This window comes from Dasypus novemcinctus, chromosome 7 (assembly GCF_030445035.2).
Source record: "Dasypus novemcinctus isolate mDasNov1 chromosome 7, mDasNov1.1.hap2, whole genome shotgun sequence".
In the NCBI taxonomy this organism is placed as follows: Eukaryota; Metazoa; Chordata; class Mammalia; order Cingulata; family Dasypodidae; genus Dasypus; species Dasypus novemcinctus.
Window position 1 is genome coordinate 6,146,412 of NC_080679.1, and position 18,878 is coordinate 6,165,289.

At 54.0% G+C, this 18,878-nt stretch overlaps 1 protein-coding gene and 1 long non-coding RNA gene across 35 annotated transcripts in view; both read right to left on the minus strand.

Annotated features, from left to right (window-relative positions):
• The window catches only part of LRRFIP1 (LRR binding FLII interacting protein 1), a 146,430-nt gene that overhangs the window by 119,776 nt on the left and 7,776 nt on the right, over positions 1-18,878 (minus strand). The window lies entirely within an intron of this gene.
• LOC111760806 (uncharacterized) lies at positions 13,404-16,594 on the minus strand. The gene is made up of 2 exons (XR_002794396.2): positions 13,748-16,594; positions 13,404-13,602 (listed from the first exon to the last, which is right to left on the minus strand). It is a non-coding gene; the product is annotated as an uncharacterized lncRNA (long non-coding RNA).

Consider the following 18,878-nt stretch of genomic DNA (forward strand, 5'->3'; position numbering starts at 1 on the left):
ACGGCATTTGCTATACCCCTTCTTCCTGCTGCGCAGGGCAGACCCCCTGGGGCCGCCTTTGGGATCTCTCCTCCCCCATCCCACACCCAACCCATCAGCACACCCTGGGCCCTGCCCACACCTCCCCACCCCACTGCTCCATTCTGGTCCAGCGCTGTGCTGTTTCCTTCCAGTCACCAGCGCCTGGCCTGGCCTCCTGCTTCTGCCCGCCCCTCCCCCTGCCCACCTGCAGGACCAGCCCACCCCTCTCCCCTGCCCCACCTGCAGGCCCAGCCCCCCCTCCTGCCCCACCTGCAGGGCCAGCCTGCCCCTCCCCCCTGCCCCTGCCCCAGCCGCAGGACCTGTGGCCCCACTCCACTGTGAGCGATCCCGTGGCTTGCACCTGCTGCTCCCCCTGCCTGGAGCGTCACCCCATCAGGAAGGCTCCCAGCACCCTCGAGGCAGGGGCGAGCGCCTCCCCTGCACCCTCCCCACCCCCTCCTCGCGCCTGCCACACCTGCCACGCGGTGCCGTCTGCTCACCGGCCTCTCTTTAAGGCCACGAAGGCTGTGTGCTTTGTTTTGTTTCCACTGTGTCCTCGGTGCCCAGGAAGTCCCTGGCCTCACAGAGAACTGCCAAACAGACAGACAGAGATACAGACACCCCTTACCTTCCAGTGTAGCAGCACACACAGGGGTCAGCCCAAGCGAGATCTGTTTGTTGAATCGGGGAAAGAATGAATAACTGGAAGAAGAGGCAAGTGAACAAAGCGCTGCTCAGCCCCAGGGGCATGACGGGGGTGGGTCTGAGAGACGCCAGGCCCTCAGGCGGGAGAGCGGAGGCCAGGCTCAGACCAGAGACAGAGGGTGAAAAATAAAAACTGGAGGCCTCTGCCTCAGTCGATCGCTGACAGCAGCCTGAAGAACACCGCCTCTTTCTAGGAGGCACACAAGGAAGTCTAAAAGCACCGAGGCTACAGTTTCTTCCATTACTAACCACAATAGCTCCATAGTAGAGTATCAGTGAGTCCACTCTAGTCCATACTCTAGTCCTCCAGCGTGTGGACCCTGGGATGGTGATGCCCACTCCACCTCTAGATCAAGAGGAGCTTAGATTCCACGTGGACGATGCATGCAGTTCTCCTGCTTGCAGCCGTAGGCACCCTTGACTCCTTGGTGAGGTGTATTGGCTCTATCGTGGACCATTAAGCACCACGCTTCTCCATTACGTCACTAGTCTAGAGCAGGCGCTCGTAACCTTGTTTGTTCCATGGACCCCTTTACCAGTCAGGTGGAAACCATGGGCCCCTTACTAAGTCCACCCCGCACTGTGTATTATGTAATAAACACAGCACACCCGCACCAACACGTCCCCACAAGAGTAATGTTGTTTTGAATTTCAGTTCAAGTGCGCAGACCCCGTGCTAAGAAGCCCTGTTCTAACGTCACAGACCATGGCTTGGAAACCAAGGCTTTCAGCTGTTTCTATGCCATGAGTGGGGTCCAAGGTACTCAAAAGAGTCAGCTGAAAATTTCAACTACGGCTTTCTATTTACCATCAGAATTTCCAAAATTTTCATTTCTTTTTATCAAAATTTTAGAACTGTTTACTTATTCAATAGAAGAACTCCTTATTGAAATAGGAAAATAAATAAATAAAAGCACCCAGGTGCGCCCTCGGGCTGGCCCCCCTTACGTGGACTATTTCCGTGCCCTCCGCCCAGGGGAGCTGACGCCCGCTCTGTGGGTGGGGAGGCAGGAAACCGCTCTGGGCTGGGTTTGAACCGGGTAGTCCCGAGCCACAGCGGGTCACCCACCGGGCCCCTTGGGAAGGGCGTGGCGCGGCCTCTTGTCCTGGCCGCTGCGGACGCATGGACCTGGCAGCCCCTGCCCTGACCACGGATGGGGCGGGGGGGGGGGGGAGCAGCGACGGAACTGGCTCAAGCCAACCCGGGAAAGGCAGAGAGCACGACATTCTAAAAGATGCGATCTTTCTGGAATTTGAGAAAATCACATCAACTCAGTGCCTTTCCTTCCTCCCCATGGGACGCTGAGATCAATTACCTCCAGCTTTGGGGGGACCTCTCCCGACGGCGGCGGAGGATCAAGGGGGCACTGGGCAGGGGGGAGGGGAGGCAGAGGGGGAGTTTCTAGGAAAACCTTCCAAGCTGCTGGACACCCGAAGGCGACAGCGAGGCCACCTGCAGGCGGCTTTCTAGTACAGCAGATTGCGGTGCACATTTGGGCGACTTTAAAACAGCATGGCTTTGATGAGCTGCCACATAATTTCAGAAAAGCAGCGGCCCTAAAATAGGAAAAGAGAGCCTCGGGTGACAGGGATTGTCAGCAGGTGCCGGGCAGACACGCTGGCAGTCCGAGCTATTTCGAGCCTTCCGCATTCTTGAAGCACAAGTGCCGCCCTGGACTGTGAGGGCAAGGCCCGGCGCTCAGGCCGCCTCGGCCACGCACGGCCGAGGCGCGTGAAGCCACTGAAATGAAAGCTCCACGAGAGAAGAAAATGAGTATGATATGAGAACCCACACAAAACAGAACACAAAGACCGCTGTCTCGATTCCAGGTTCAGATGCCGCCAGAGCAGCCGGTATTTCAGAATCTCTGCGTGAAGAGCAAGGGGAAGAATTCCTCAGATTCTGGGAGAACTCACAAGCACGTGTGACCCCTCGGGCTTGAAGAGTCTGAAATGCAGGTTTGCCGCTGCCCCAGGTGTTGCCTCCCCCTCCCTGTGACCATCCCCTGAAGACAGAAAGAAGGCAAAGGGAAGCGGAGGTGGCTCAACTGATAGGGCGTCCGCCTACCACATGGGAGGTCCAAGGTTCAAACCCCGGGCCTCCTTGACCCGTGTGGAGCTGGCCCATGCGCAGTGCTGATGTGCACAAGGAGTGCCCTGCCATGCAGGGGTGTCCCCCGCGTAGGGGAGCCCCACGTGCAAGGAGTGCGCCCCATAAGGAGAGCCACCCCACACGATAAAAGTGCAACCCACCCAGGAGTGGCGCCACACACACAGAGAGCTGACGCAGCAAGATGACACAACAAAAAGAGACACAGATTCCTGGAGCCACTGACCAAGAATGCAAGTGGGCACAGAAGAACACACAGCGATTGGTTGTGTCCATTGCACACCTATGTCAAGTGAGGGCTTAGATTCCACATGGGTACTGGATGCACTCCTCCCGCTTCTAGTTGTAGACACTCTAGGCTCCATGTTGTGGTGGTTGACCTTTTTCAACTCCATGTTAGCTGAGTGGAGTAAGTCCAATAAATCAAAGTGTAGGAGCTGAAGTCTGTTGAGGCTCTGGGCCTGGGTGTCATATTATCAGTCCAGAGATTCAAATCCCCTACATATATCTTAAACCCAGCACCAACTACAATTCCAATAAAGTAGCATGCAAGTCTTGTGAAAAGAGATCCCCTCTGAGTCCAATTCCATCACGCAGAAACACCAGCTCCAAAGAAGGGCCATCTGTCATGGCAGTGAACCCCTTCTGCCATGACCATAGAACCCGTGGGTCTCTTTATCCCTCAAAAGAACCAATACCTGGGGTTGTATCTACCTTATCTGTCTCTTAGACTCTGTTCAGTTGTACATAGGGGTATTCTTCTGACAACCTCCAGACTCTTTTTTAGAGACTCACAGCCTTATAATCTCATTTCTCCTTTCCATTTCCCCCTTACATTAGGTCAAACCGCTTCCCGAAGTCATGTTATTATATGTAGACAGGTATATTCTGCTGTTCCGCATTGAATCTTTAATTCAAGGTCATTTTCTAGTTGCTTCTTCAGCTGGTATGTGGTAGTGATCCCTCGGTGCCAGGGAGGCTCATCCCCGGGTGTCGTGTCCCACGCTGGGGGGAATGCATCGCATCTACACGCTGAGTTTGGCTGTGAGAGTGGCCACATTTGAGTAACATGAAGGCTGTCAGGAGGAAACCCCCAGGCACAATGCTACTCTAGGCCTTCTTCTTATTGCAGGTGTATAGGCTCAAAAGTGTAGCCATTAGTATCAAGAGCCCACTGTTGGGCCCTCCTTCCTTCCTGGTTCTTGCCGTTGCACCTGGAGGATTGCCGCTGCTCTCCCAGGGCCCACAACAGTGACCCCCCGGCCAGGAGCCCAGTACCTCCCCAGCTGTTGTTTTTAATTGTTTCCACTATGAGTATATATAGACATTACCATATACCCTGGGCATATGCCCTGTATAACTCCCTGTCAACCATATATATCCTGTCAATAACATCCCATATCAGTATTCCTCCGCTGCCATTGTTGAACCACTCTGTGATCCAAAACTTCCCGTAAAGTGAATCCCAACATAATGTCAGCTTCAGAAGAGTCTTAGATCACCGAAATTCATATATACAATATACAGTATTTCCCCAGATCCACCATAAAACCACAGAGAAAATGTGGAATGGGTGTGGGAACGGTAGCCATGGGGGCTGCTGGGTGTGGGGAACGGGAGGAAGAGATGAGATGTGGAGGCGTTTTCGGGACATGGAGTTGTCCTGGATAGTGCTTCACGGACAATTATGGGACACTGTAGATCCCCCCAGGGCCCACTGGATGGAACGTGAGAGAGTCTGGGCTAAGATGTGGACCATTGACTATGGGGTGCAGTGATGCTCAGAGATGAACTTACCAGGTGCAATGGATGTGTCATGATGATGGGAGAGAGTGTTGCTGTGGGGGGAGTGGGGGGCGGGGGCGGTGGGGTTGAATGGGACCTCATATATTTTTTTTAATGTAATAATGTAATAAATAATTTTTAAAAAAAACCCCCCCCAAAAAAAAGAAGAACACACAGCGAATGGATAGAGAGAGCAGACAAGGGGGTGGGGGGAGAAATAAATAAAAATAAATTTCTTCAAAAAACAAAAAAAATAAAATAATAAAATAATAATAATAATAAAAAAGAAGGCAAAACCTGACACCAGTAGGGTCAGCTACGACCCCCAAAGGGCCTGTGCCAGGACCTAGGTGACAAGCCACCCACTGGACGTCGGCTGCGGGGATGGAGGGAAGGTCCCCGGTCCTCCTGGCCCCGGTGTGGCCTTTTGCTTGGCCCGGGGGCCCCCATGCCCAGGCGTGAGCCCCCGGCCCCTGCTCCCACACCCAGCTGAGGATGCCCCTGGGGGCTGCTTCTTCCCAGGGACGGCCCCCCGCCTTCCCCAGCCCAGGGCTGAGGCCTGCGCCTTCCTCCAAGAGGGGCCCTTTTCTGACCTGCTCGAAGACCCTCACGTCAGCTACGGGGGCCCTGCCCAGCGTTCTCCCCCACCTGTGCCCTGACCCCAGGACCAAACTGACACCACGTGGAAAAAGAATCGCACGCAGGACAAGAGTCCCTGCTCTGCCATTTTGGGCAACCAGAATGAGACTGAGGCTGCAGACGTCAGAAAACAGCTAGGGGAACTGGATGTGGGCCAAGCAGTTGGGTTCCCGTCTACCATATAGGAGGTCCAGGGTTCAATGCCCAGGGGCTCCCGGTGAGGGCAAGCTGGCCGATGTGGAGTGCCGGCCCACAGGGGATGCCGCCCAGCGCAGGAGTGCCGGCCAACGTGGAGCGCTGACGCAGCAAGATGACAACCAAAAGAGATACCGCAGAAAGAAATAAGAGACTTAGCAAAAAACCAGGGAACTGAGGTGGTTCAAGAGTGTGCTCGCCTCTCTCCCACTCCGGAAGTTTCCAGGATCAGTCCCTAGAGCTGCCTAATGAGAACACAAGCAGACACAGAAGAACACACAGTGAATGGACACAGAGAGCAGAAGACAATGGTGGGAGGGGAGCAGAAGGGAGAAATAAATAAAAATAAATCTTTTTTAGAAAAAAGAAAACAGGCAAGATTGAGGGCAAGCAGACTGGTGTGTGTGTGGGGGTGGTATAGGGTGGGCTGGGCTGAACCTGGCAATGGCATCTCCTGCCACAGAGGATGGCGATGACAGGTGGTGAGCATAAAGGTAGAGAATTCGAGAGTGACAGGTGCTAGGGGCTGTGCCTCCTTCCCCTACTCCCTGCCACAGAGCACAAAGAAAGGGAGAAGGTGGCAGGTGAGGCTGTCTGACAGGGCAGGCGGTCAGGTGTGGCCTGTGACGAAAGGGTCAGGCTGGTGCTGAGCCATGCCCAGAGCCCAGGCCAACCCCTTCACGCTACAAGTCAACAAATACGAACCCAGCGCTAGGCAGAGTGGAGCAAATGAGGCTAATTTTTGAAGAGGGGCTTATGAACTGTACCTCTAGTTAGTACAGCTAAATGCAAGTTTTTAAAATGTTCATGAAAGAGGAGCTGTATGTCTCTGCTTCCCAGCTGCTAACACAAATACACCCGACGGGCTGGTTTAACAACAGGGGCTCACTGGCTCGAGGTTTCAGCGGCTGGACGCCCGGCTTCCTCCCAAGGCCGGTGTCTTGGGGGTGGACCAGCAGTCTCTGAGGCTCCCTGGCTTTTCCGTCACGTGACCACGCACATGGCATCTTCTCTGTCTCTTCTGGGTCCACTGACTTCTGGCTGCTCCTTGTGGCTTCTCTTCCGTGTCTAATTCCCTTTGCTTTCAAGAATCTCAGATAATCAGGGCCGCCCGCACTCGGTGTGGGCACACTTTCACTACCAGTTAGAGCACCTTCAAAGGCCCTATTTACAAAGGGGGTCCCACCCGTAGGACTGGGGGTGGGATCTGAACGTGCCTTGTGTGGGGGACATGATTCAAACCCCAACAGCATATAATGTCAAAAGAGAGAAATTCTTTAAAAAGTCCATTAATCACGTATTTTTAAAAATCTAAAACCTACGCTGCATCAACAAAGGCCAAGAACTTAGAAGCAGGGGAGAAGTCTCAAGTAGGAGGGCCTAATTCACTTTAGACTTAAACACTGCGACAAATAAAAGTAAAAGGACTTGAAGATTACAGAATAGAATTAAAAATAGGCTACATTTTCCCAAAGAGTGGAGAAAATACCAGGTGAAGAAAAGAATTTTTCAAAAGCAAAGAACACAGAAAGGGAAGAAAACATAGAGACTTTATCATTTATAATAATAAATATAAATCATATAAATTCTCTTATTAAAAACCCTCAGTTTGGATCAATAAAAAAATTTACTATTCATAAAAGACACCAAAGTGTTTTTATTTTTTAAAAAGATTTATTTATTTATTTATTTATTTCTCTCCCCCCTCCCCCAGTTGTCTGTTCTGTGTCCATTCGCTGTGTGTTCTTCTGTGTCCGCTTGTATTCTTGTCAGTGGTACTGGGAAACTGCGTCTCTTTTTTGTTGCGTCATCTTGCTGCATCAGCTCTCTGAGTGTGTGGTGCCACTCCTGGGCAAGTTGCACATTTTTCGCATGGGGAGGCTCTCCTTACAGGGTACACTCTTGTGCATGGGGCTCTGCTATGTGGGGGACACCCCTGCATGGCATGGTACTCCTTGCACGCATCAGCACTGCACATGGGCAGCTCACCACATGGATCAGGAGGCCTTGGGTTTGAACCCTGGACTTCCCATATGGTAGGCAAATGCTCTATCAGTTGAGCGAAATCTGATTGCTCAAAGTGTTTTTAAAAGTAAAAGACAGGCAAAAGGTATTCCAGACACATAAAAATAAAAAGAAGCATCATGCAATTCTCATTAGAGCTGTTCGTCAAATATTTCTAGCTCTCCCCTGCTTGCGGGCCAAAGGAGGGTAGCACTTCCCTGCCCCTTGACGTTTGGTGTAGCCGGAAATGATGTGCTGCTTCTGGGCAGAAGTACTCAGAGCAAGTGAATGGGTCATCACAGTGTCTTCCCTCTGCTGCACTGACAGTGGAGTCCCATGACAATGATGTCTGCCTGGAAGGGTCCCTGAGAGACACAATGAGCAGAGCTTCTTCTCAGCCTGTGATGGATGTTAATATGGGCAAGAGAGACACTTTTGTTTCAGGCTTCTGAGATTTGGGGCTGTTTGTTACCACATTATAACCTAGCCTCTCCTGACTGATAGAAAGGGTTTCAGATCTTAACCTTAAAGAAAGGGGAATTTGAAGTGAAAAAAGTCAAACAAGGGAAAGGGAGTCATATGCTAATGACTGGATAAAATTTTCAATAAAGATATAATGGATGGGAACCTCTATGAATGGCATATTATATTGAAGACATAAAGCAAAACATCAGCAATAAAGGAAAAATCAACAGCTCAATAAGGCAAGCTATGCCTTTCTGGGACTCAGTTTCCTCACTGCTAACATGAGGAATAACAGTTTCTACCTCATAGCATCACGGTGGGGATCAAGGGAGCTGAGCAAGCCCGCGGCTCATGCTGAGCACTGGGTAAGCGTCAGCAGCTGCTCCTGGGCTGCTGTGGCTCGTCTGATCATATCAAGAGTCCCCACAATGAACAATCACGCTAAAGGAAAGGAAAAAAAGAAAATGTCACTATCACGGGAGTGAAGAACTAGGCCTGAGTTTAGGGAGAACTGTAATTCTGTTCGAGCCCCAGAAGCCAAGGGATACTGCTTTGTGTCAGTTTAGCACCTTTCTAGGGTGAGGTTTATCATTCTCTGCAGTCTAGACATTTCATCTTCCATGGGCTGCACTTCATTTTCTTTGATCTTTCTCACATTCTATCATTCACTATTACTGAAAATAATTTCTAAAAGATACAGTATTTTCCTTTCTTTCCATTAGAACTTTTCCCTGAAATCTTTTTTTTTTTTTTAAGATTTATATTCTTTATTTCTCCCCCCCCCCCCCCCCACTGTTCCCCCCATTGTCTGCTCTCTGTGTCCATTCACTGTGTGTTCTGTGTCTGCTTGTATTCTCATTAGGTGGCTCTGGGAACCGATCCTGGGACCTTCTGGAGTGGGAGAGAGGCGATTACTCTCTTGTACCACCTCAGCTCCCTGTTCTGCTACATCTTCTTATTTTCTCTCCTCTGTGTCTCTTGTTGCTTCATCTTGCTGCACCAGCCCTCCACATCGGCTGGAACTCCTGCATGGGGTGGCATTCCCACACAGGGCGGCATTCCCGCATGGGCTGGCACTCCGCATGGGCCAGCTTGCCCTCACCAGGAGGCCCTGGGCATCAAACCCTGGACCTCCTACATGGTAGATGGGAGCCCAATTGGTTGAGCCACATCCATTTCTCCCCCTGAAATCATTATTCGTTTTTATAGTTGAAAGCAGGAGGTAAAATCAGCATGTCCATTGAATAGCAGTTATGTAGGTTTAACTAGCAAAACAAGCTTTGGCTAACTAGAGGGGCTTATTTTGTGCTGTTAGATTTCCTTATCAATGTCACATATCAAAAAGGGAAGCGGTGGATAGGGCGTCCGCCTACCACATGGGAGGTCTGTGGTTCAAACCCCGGGCCTCCTGACCAGTGTGGAGCTGGCCCATGCGCAGTGCTGATGTGCGCAGGGAGTGCCGTGCCACGCAGGGGTGTCCCCTGCGTAGGGGAGCCCCACGTGCAAGGAGTGCGCCCTGTAAGGAGAGCTGCCCAGCATGAAAGAAAGTGCAGCCTGCCCAGGAATGGCACTGCACACACGGAAAGCTGACACACAAGATGAAGCAACAAAGACAGACACAGATGCCCGGTGCCACCGATAAGGATGGAAGTGGTCATTGAAGAACACACAGCGAATAGACACAGAGAACAGACAACTGGGGGGAGGGGGGCGGAGGGGAGAGAGAGGGAAAAAAAAAGCACTTCAAAGTCAAATTTGGGCTTTTCAAAATTGAGGTCATATGTCCAATTAAGATACTAAGTGACAGTGTGTCAAGATGAAGAAAGTCCTCAGTCTTTCCTCATTCTTTTTATTATATAAGAACTCAAGGCAAATACTGTTCTAGGATTTGTACCAAAAATTTGTTTTAAAAAGAAATGAGCTGCATGAGCTCAAGAGTACTTGTCTCCCCTTGTGCCAGGAGAAGCTGAGGCATGGAGCTGTACACGTGTCTCTCTCCTCTGCTGCTGGCTCTGGTGGGAAGGGAGGAGGGACTAAGACGGGGTCAGAGAGCCCACACCTACCGCAAAGTGAGACCCAAAGACATGGTGGGTGCCAGCAGTGGGGGGGCGGGCATCCGGTGCCACGGCATATACTCGAGGGCATTCTGATGCCGCCTCTCAAATCACAGGTTAGCCAAATCATCCTCTCTGGTGGTCACACTTGTAAAAGAGCGACTTGCACACTGAGGGTTCCTTTCAGGTGCCACAGGATATCTGCAGAACTGCCAAGAATTTTACCAGTCATGGCAATGGTTTTAAGCCACCACAGCCTCTGGGATCCTCGGCCTCTGGCACGTGGCACTCAAGGCCCCTCCCCTGAGCGGGGGCTGGGTTCAGTGGCTGGCGCCCAGGAGCAGGGCAGGGAAAGGGGAGAAGGCTGGCACGCCCCTCCGTGGCCCAGGGTCAAGGTTCACACCACCCAGAGTCAGTCACGCTGGCATCCGGTGCGTCCTGATGAGAGGAGAGGCGAGGGGCACGGGGGGTTGGACGGCACCCCCCGTCAAGGCGGGTTCAAGCCTGAATCCGAGCGCACTTGCGAGCAGGGCCGTTGGAGGTGCTACTGCGGTGAAGGTGTGCGCTCATTTGTGAGCAGGGTCTTCCAGGATCCTGGTTAGAGGCGGCCAAGGGAGTCAGGGTGGCCCTAAGCCATTTAACTGGAGGCCTCACGAGCAGAGAAAACGTGGGCGCAGTCGGCCGTGGAAGCCAGAAGTCAGGGGACACCATGGAGGAGACCAAGGAGACAGGGCGCCAAGTGACGCTGGCAGAGACGCGAGCCCAGGAACCCCACGGTGTGTGGCAAGTCGGCTCCAGAACGCAGTGGACTTGAGGAGAAAGCCTGGCTTGTCGAGAACTTGAACTCAGACTTCCAGCCTCCACACCGTGAGACAATAAATTCCCGTAAGCCACCCCGTGTGTGGTGTCTTCCCAGCAGCCTGGCAAGTCAAGCCTCTGTGGGTGTCTTTTTTTAAATTAAGATTTATTTTATTTCTTTCTCTCCCCTTTCCCCCCATTGTCTGCTCTCTGTGTCCATCCTCTGTGTGTTCTTCTGTGTCTGCTTGCATTCTTGTCATGTGGCACCGGGAAACTGTCACTTTTTTTGTTGTGCCATCTTGCTGCGTCAGCTCTCCGTGTGTGCGGCGCCACTGCTGGGCAGGCTGTGTTTTTTTTGCATGTGGCAGCTCAATGTGGGATGCGCTCCTTGTGCATGGGGCATCCCTATGCCGGGGACACCCCTGCATGGCAAGGCACTCCTTGCGTGTGGCAGCACTGCGCATGGGCCAGCTCACCACACAGGTCAGGAGGCCCTGGGGATCGAACCCTGGACCCTCCATATGGTAGGCAGATGCTCTATCAGTTGAGCCACATCTGCTTCCTTCTGTGGGCTTCTTCTGCAAACCCAGAACCCCAGTTCCATCATGAGAAAACTCCAGGCACATCCGCATGGAGAAGCGTTTTACCAAACATGTGACCACGATTCCTTGAAAGTGTCCAGGCAACGAAAGACAAGGAAAGCCTGAGGAACTGTCACCGATTGGAGAAGGCGAAGGCAGCATGAGGGCAAAGTCAAAGCGGGATCTTGGATCGGGGACAGAAAAAAGACCTCAGTGGGAAATGTGGGAAATCTACATGCAGGTAAGTAAAAAAAAAATTTGCTTAGAACAGATTACCGGAGTCCAGCTAAGCTTTCCAGTTTCAGGAGCCACTCTCCCACATTCTAAGCATTTGCATTTCCATCTGCTCTCTAGCCGTGCCCTGCCTCTAACACATTAGCACCACTATTGTTCTCCTCCCAATGTTTTCAAGCACTCCTTGGGTCCCTGTGGCTTTTTAGAACTGCAGGGCTTCCCTGAGGTTAAGGTCAGGCAAAGACAGCTATTTATTGCACCTGGCAAGGTATATTAATACACCTAAATTCCTCCAGTCAAACCCTACACACACAGCAGAATGTTCTTCGGCCCCTGGTGGGGGGTCATCAAGCTTAGCAGAGCTTTCCGGACACAATCAATGCCTTTTTAGGGAAAGCGATCTCACGGCACTGGCAGTGTGCTGTGCAACCCGATCACACACACGACTTCCAACTGAGGGAACGTTCCATTGCTGGGACCATTCGAATGATTTTTTCCAAGAGCATAGGTTACCAGAAATGCAAATGGAGAAACATGAGAGAGAAAAAGTCGTAAAAAGTGAGGCGTTGGAAAGAGGAAACAGGTGTGAGTGAGCACGGTGTCCTGCTTTGAGTCTTGACTCTTATCCTATTACACGAAGCGGGGGAAGGTCACTGAAGGACCTGGCCAACGAAAGGTGGAACCAGAAGTAACATCTGGGCAAACAAAATCCTGCTAGCCACAGGTTTCTGATAAATCTTCATTTACCCATAAGTGATCTCTCACAACCCTTTTGCAATTCTGTTATATTTCATAAAGTATCTGAACTTTGGAAATGTTACTGTGACACAGGGGTGAGTTCATCTACCATCCATCCATCTGTCCATCCACCCATCCACCCACCTATTCATCCATCCATCTATCCATCCATCCATCCATCCATCCTCCCATCCATCCATCCATCCATCCTCCCATCCATCCATCCACCCACCCATCCATCTATCCTTCTACCTACTCACCCACCCATCCATCCACCCACCCACCCACCCACACATCCATCCATCCCTCCACCCACCCACCCATCCATCCATCAAACATTACACCACACTACCAGTGTCTGGCTCTGTGTCTGGAGGCCCTGGCAGGCTCTTATTTCGGGAAGGGGGTGGGGGAAGCCTATGAAAAGGAGTAGTTCCTCAACATGCAACTTATGCCAGCCTGAAGGTGATGGTAATGTTAATGTTTATGATGGAAACAAGGTGTTCACACCTCAATAATTTGGGCAAGAAAACGATCCATGATATTTTAATCTGGAATATCAGTGCAAATGCCTTTCTTCTACCTTTATAATTAGATATACCAAGAGCATTAGTTTATCCAAGGCAGTGGTTCTCCAAGTTTAATGGGCAGTAGGGTCCCTAGGAGGGCTTGTTAAAACACAGATGGCTGGGCACCTCCCCAGAGTGCCTGGTCTAGTGGGATGGCAGGGGGCCCGAGAATCAGCATTGCTAACAGGTTCCATGGTGCAGAAATAGCTGACCGGAGGTGATCTCTTGAGGACTACTAGTCCCTGGCAAAGCCAACCCCCTCAACAATTCCAACCCGAGGGGCTTTGTTTTCTCAACGTTCGTTTGAGCAACTTAACAGCTACTATTTCAGAGAAGCTGTTGGGAAAGTCCAAACCTGAGAGACTAGAACCTTCCAGATCAGCTGCTAGGCTAACATGAGCCAGCTGACGAGGCCACCCCACGAGGGACAAGTGCTTTTTGCAGGTTCCCTGTACCACTGCCATCTGCAAAATGCAAGTGAAGACACAGAACCAATAAAGAAAAGTAGCTGCAGATGCCCTTTATTGCAAAGTCTGAATAAAGATTTAAGAGTCCAGCACCTTCCTTTGCCCCTTGAGAAAAGGCTTGACTCAGGAACGTGCTTCTGTTAAGACGCAAAGCCCTATGCAAAGATTACAGCTGCTCTTTCATCCGAGACGGGCTCTTAACCACACATTCCAGCATTTTCCAGACTGCAGGCAAATCTGAGATATAAAGAATTTCAGTCAAGACTGGTGCGGGGGAAGGCCCCACCCACCCCCCTCCTGAGACCTCTCCTCGACAAGGCTGGGGTCCTGGGGTTCACGCGGTAGTGACAGCGCTGGTGACCCAGCCCGTTTCTCCCCCTACCTCCACGGGGGCCAGCACCGACCAGGGGTCCAGAAGGCCAGAAAAAGCCACACGAGGGCAGCTTCCAGGTGAGGCTCCTGCCTTCTCTCCATGCCTCCAGCTCCCACCTTTCTTGACAGTACCCCAGGTTGGCACCTGGTTCTCCAATTTTAGAAGAGCGCAATGCTGTGGCCAAAGGGACACGGAGGGCACGCTGCGAAAAAAAGCGAGCAGCTCCCAGGGGCCAAGGAGCACGTGGCTCCTTCCAGAAGCGGCTATGAGCGAGTCGGGAACATCTAAGAATGATTTGAAACCTTTCTCCTGATATTCTGACAAAAACGTCACCACCACCTGACGCTGCAAACCCCTGTAGGGTGAGCAGGCCTTTTCTCATGTTTTCTCGTTCGACCCTCAGGTTTCTCTGAGTGGCAGGCGGGGTCTCTCCCACCTTGCAGGGAGGTTGAGCTGACTCAGGGGCAGGCAGCAATCCCGGGGTGGAGCTGGGGGCTGGAAGCGGGAGCAGGGCCCGGAGCCGGAGGCAGAGCCAGTGTCCACGCTGACTCCAGAGCTCTTGGGACGATGAGGCGACAGCCGTCCCTGTGGCCCGAATGACCCCTGCGGCAGCCGCAGGGACGCGTGTACCGAGGTGACATGCTGGGCCGTGGAACGGTGGGACCCCGCCCACCAAGCATCCCTGTGCCGAGGCACGTTTGCACCCCCCAGCCAGTCCTCAGCCACCTGGTGTCACCTCCACTTTCCAGGTGAGGACCGCGAGGCCCGGAGAGGCTACATGGCTTTTCCGAGGCTGCAAAGCGAGGGCTGGGACCCCATCTCCTCACTGCGGGGCCCAGCGCTCACCCACTGGGCTGTACTTTCTCCCTCAGGCAAGTAAAGATTTCCTTAGGGGTTTGCAAGATGTCTCTAATCATGGGAAGTGGGAGGAAAACTTTATTTCACTGGTTCCTCAGGGTCCCATGAGGCCATCTCCCCTCCTGAAGGTACCAGAGGACACCAAGAGTGACCCCCAAAGCAACACAGCCCTGGGCTCACCCAGAGCGCCAGCAGGGCCTCTGCCGCGGCTCTGGCTTCTGGGGGGTCATCGGCGGGTGAATTCTGATGCGGCTGTCAGCTCGAGGACAGAACAAGTCCAGCTTCTGATCAGGTCTGATAACCGGTGAGGTCATGAGGATTTAGAACAGGTCCTCAGTGAAGCCGGCGCTGTGTAATTCACCCATGAACTTCTGCAGAGGTCGTTGACGTTACTTGGAAGGAAAACGCCATAGCCAAAGGCTTTTTCCGTTAACGTGATTACATCATCACTACCAAGCAAGAGGATTTCCCACTGGGCTGTGCTCGGCATCCATTCAACAGGTGCCGCTCGGTGACCACCGTGCCAGCTTCTGTGCTGGGTGCGGGGCCGCCACCGGGCAGTGTTCAGCCCCAGACAACACGCAGCTGAGAAGCGAGAGGGGGAGGAGCCGGGGGAGCAGGTGGGGGGCTCACCGCAGGCGGGGGGCGGTGGGACATAACCTTGACCTGGAGGAGGAGGGAGAGCCCCAGGCGAGGAGGGAGGGATGGAGCCCTACTGTGTGCAGGACGGGGCCTAGGCCAGCCACACGCACCATCCTGTCCTCCCGGTGGCTACAGCCTTCACTCTAAGACGAGGACACTGGAGTGAAGGCAGTGCAGGGCCCAGGGCCCACACCAGCTGCAGGCAGAGCCGGGCGCACGCACGCTTACTGCAGACGAGCGCCGTCAACAAACCACGGAAGGGCCCAGGGGGGAACAGTGCCCATGCCGCCCTCTAGAGCTCCGGCTCAGCCTCACCTGGAACTACTAAAAGATGGACAAGGTGGACACAACACTACAATCCACGTCATGACCAGACAATGTATACTACACATTATGTTTGTAAGAACTATGTGCACGGGGAAGCAGACTTGGCCCAGTGGATAGGGCGTCCGCCTACCACATGGAAGGTCCAGGGTTCAAACCCTGGGCCTCCTGGCCCATATGGTGAGCTGGCCCACGTGCAGTGCTGATGTGTGCAAGAAGTGCCCTGCCACACAGGGCTGTCCCCCGCATAGGGAAGCCCCATGTGCAAGGAGTGCGTCCCATAAGGAGAGCTGCCCAGTAGGAAAAAAGCGCAGCCGGCCCAGGAATGGTGCCACACACATGGAGAGCTGATGCAGCAAGATGACACGACAAAAAGAGACACAGATTCCTGGTGCCGCTGACAAGAATACAAGTGGACACAGAAGAACACACAGCGAATCGACACAGAGAGCAGACAACAGGGTGGGGGGGGAGGAAGGGGAGAGAAATAAATAAAAATTAAAATAAAAAAATTTTAAAAACTATGTGCACTCATAAGGTAATAGATGCCAAAAGACTAGAAGAAACTATTACAAAAGCTTAATAATGGAATTATGATTGCTTTTTACCTGTCACACTTCTTTAAATTTAAAAAAATCATATAAATCTTGTCCGTAACAAGAGGAGCGGCCTCGGGGTCTGTTTAAAGCTGAGCGTGAACAGTGGAAGCAGCTTGCCTTTCCAGGGCGCGTGTGGTCACAGTCTTTTCATACCCACCGACTGGCCCCTTCCGATTGGGGGAGCACTGGTGGGCTGAGTGGGGGGATCTCCCCTGGCCCCCTCCTGCAGCCACACCTGGTGCTGGAGCCGGCGAGTGGGACAGACAGAGGACGCTCCCTGCCCTTGGCGGCCCGGCTGCCCCCGCCCCCCGCCCCGGCCTTTACAGGGGTCCCCGCGAGCCGGGGGCTCAGCCTCAGGCCCCTCAGGGTCACCCCGAGGATGCGGGGGCCACAGGGGAAAGCGCCCGGCTCAGCAGCGGGCAGGGCCCCGGCACGTTCTCTCCCTCACAGTGAGAGTCGGCAGGCCAGGCCGTGGGCGGCGGCGAGCTGGGTGCCGCAGCCTGCGCGAAGCCGGGCCCCTCCTGCCGGCCATGGCGGTGTGGCCGCGCTGGCCTGGCCACCTGGCTCCTGGAGCCCGCCCTGGGCCGTCCCGCCTGGCGCCGCTTTGGGAAGAAAATTCTGCTGCCCGACGGGGGAGACCCTGTGCCACTGCTCTAAGGTCCGACCGAAACCGGGTGTGCCACTGGCCGCTCGTCACACCGAGGTCACCCACATGTGCCGAGACAAGATGGCAAAGGGCTCCCCAGACAGGCAGAGAGGAGGCCGCGGCTCGTTCACGGCTCTCGGAGACCCCCTGGCACTGGCACCACCTTCAGGCCACTGCGTCTTCCATGGGGACAGGAAGGCCCCCCGCCTCCCTCACCCCCACCATCAGCTCGGGCACGCTGGACCACGGCCGCGCATCACCGAACGGGCAGTGGGCGTCCCACTGCCCTCTGCACTGTCCCCCTAAACCTGCTGGACCTGCCCCCAGGGTGAGCGGCCCCCCTGCTGGTTTGAGAGGTGAAAGGAGAAGGAGCTGGTGCTCCCCGGCTCTGAGGTGGGCCAGGCCCCGGAGCTGGAGGCCCAGGCCTGCGGGCGGGCAGGAAGCACGGCTCTCGCCCCTGCCATTTCACCCCAGGGCCATTTGGCAACAGTCTGGTGACAATTGTGATCGTCACAAGTGGAGGTGGGGTTTGCTGCTGGCATCTGGCGAGTGGGGGTCTGGATGCCGCTTGCATCCCTCCCAGGCACAGGAGGCCCCCACGAGGGCTGAGCCGGGCCCAAGGTCAGGGGCACCGAAGCCGGGACCCGGGTCACGCCAAGTCAGAGGGAGACCTTCGGGAGGAAGCAGGGAGGTGCACCGGCTCGGCTCACGTGGCCGGTTTAAAAATAGCCAGGTGGCTGCGCAGCCTCAGGGCTCGGATAGGCCCAGATCCCCCGGGAACCAAGTCCTGGGTGTCGGGGGCCCTGCCAACCCCCCTGGAAGTTACCCCAAGAAGGGCGCGGGGGCTGCGCCGCCCGAGAACCAAGCAGCCAGCGAAGCGTGACAGTGAGGCTTAAACTCAGGACAGCGAAGCAAACCTTCCCAGGCGACGCGCTCCGCGGGGTCGGGAGGGCCCTGCACTGCCCCACTTGCCCGGGGGGCGCCACGGCCCTCGGCGTTTCCCTGCTGTCCCTCATCTCTCCCCGCACGCCCCACTTCTCTCCCAGGCCTCAGCCCTCACCCTCCGGAAAGGGGGTCACCCCTGCCCGGGGTGAGCCACTCCGGGGGCACGTGCCGCCCAGGCAAGCCCTGGGGGCTCTCCCTAGACACGCACGCCACCGCCGAGGGTGGGAGACGACCCCCACCACCGAGCTGACCCCGGCCAGTCCCGAGCGACGTGCCAGGCTTGCCCCGCGCGTTCCAGGGGCTGCCGTTCCCCCGATGGGCACGGGAAGGGGGCCCGACACGGCAGCTCCTACGGGGCCCTGCTTACCCGCACTCCCTCCATAACCCGCGCCTTCCGCATGCCAGGCTCAGCCCCCGCGCCGCTGCGGCCAGGCCTGCAGGTCGGCCCTGCCCCTGCGCCCGCACTCACTCTTCCATGTCCGACTGCGAGTGATGTACAACCCAGTGGAGGCAGTAAACATTCTGGAACATTCTGTTCCAGCGTAGCTCAACTAAGAGTAAGTAGAATAAATGGTTGCTCTAGCGCTGCACTGTCCAATGCGGTAGTCACGAGCCATCTGTGGCTACTTAAATCCATTTAAATTAAATATATTTTAAAATCCCATTCCTTAAGCGTCCCAGCCACACGTCCAGTGCTCAGCAGTGACACAGGCCGTAGCTACTGTATTGGACACTACTGATACAGAACATTCCATCATCTCAGAAAGTCCCATTAGACAGTAAAAATACCCTGGGGCAACTGAAAAGACTATCTCAGGGTGTGCAGGGTGCGGTCGTGCTAGTTGTTCAGTCTACCTGGAAATTCCATCTCTTTGAGTGACAACTTTGGAAAACCTCACCTCTTCCCATAGGCCTATGGGATATCATAAACAAGGGTAAAAAAGAAAACAGAAAGAAGTCTAGGATAAGGGTAGATAAATGGATAAACTTACATGATGGGGGTTGTGATGGTTAGGCTAATGTGTCAGCTCAGGTAATGGTGCCCACTTGTCTGGTCAAGCAAGCCCTGGGCTAACTGTCATACAAGGAGGTTTCATGGACTTTAATCATAGTGAGCTGATTGCAT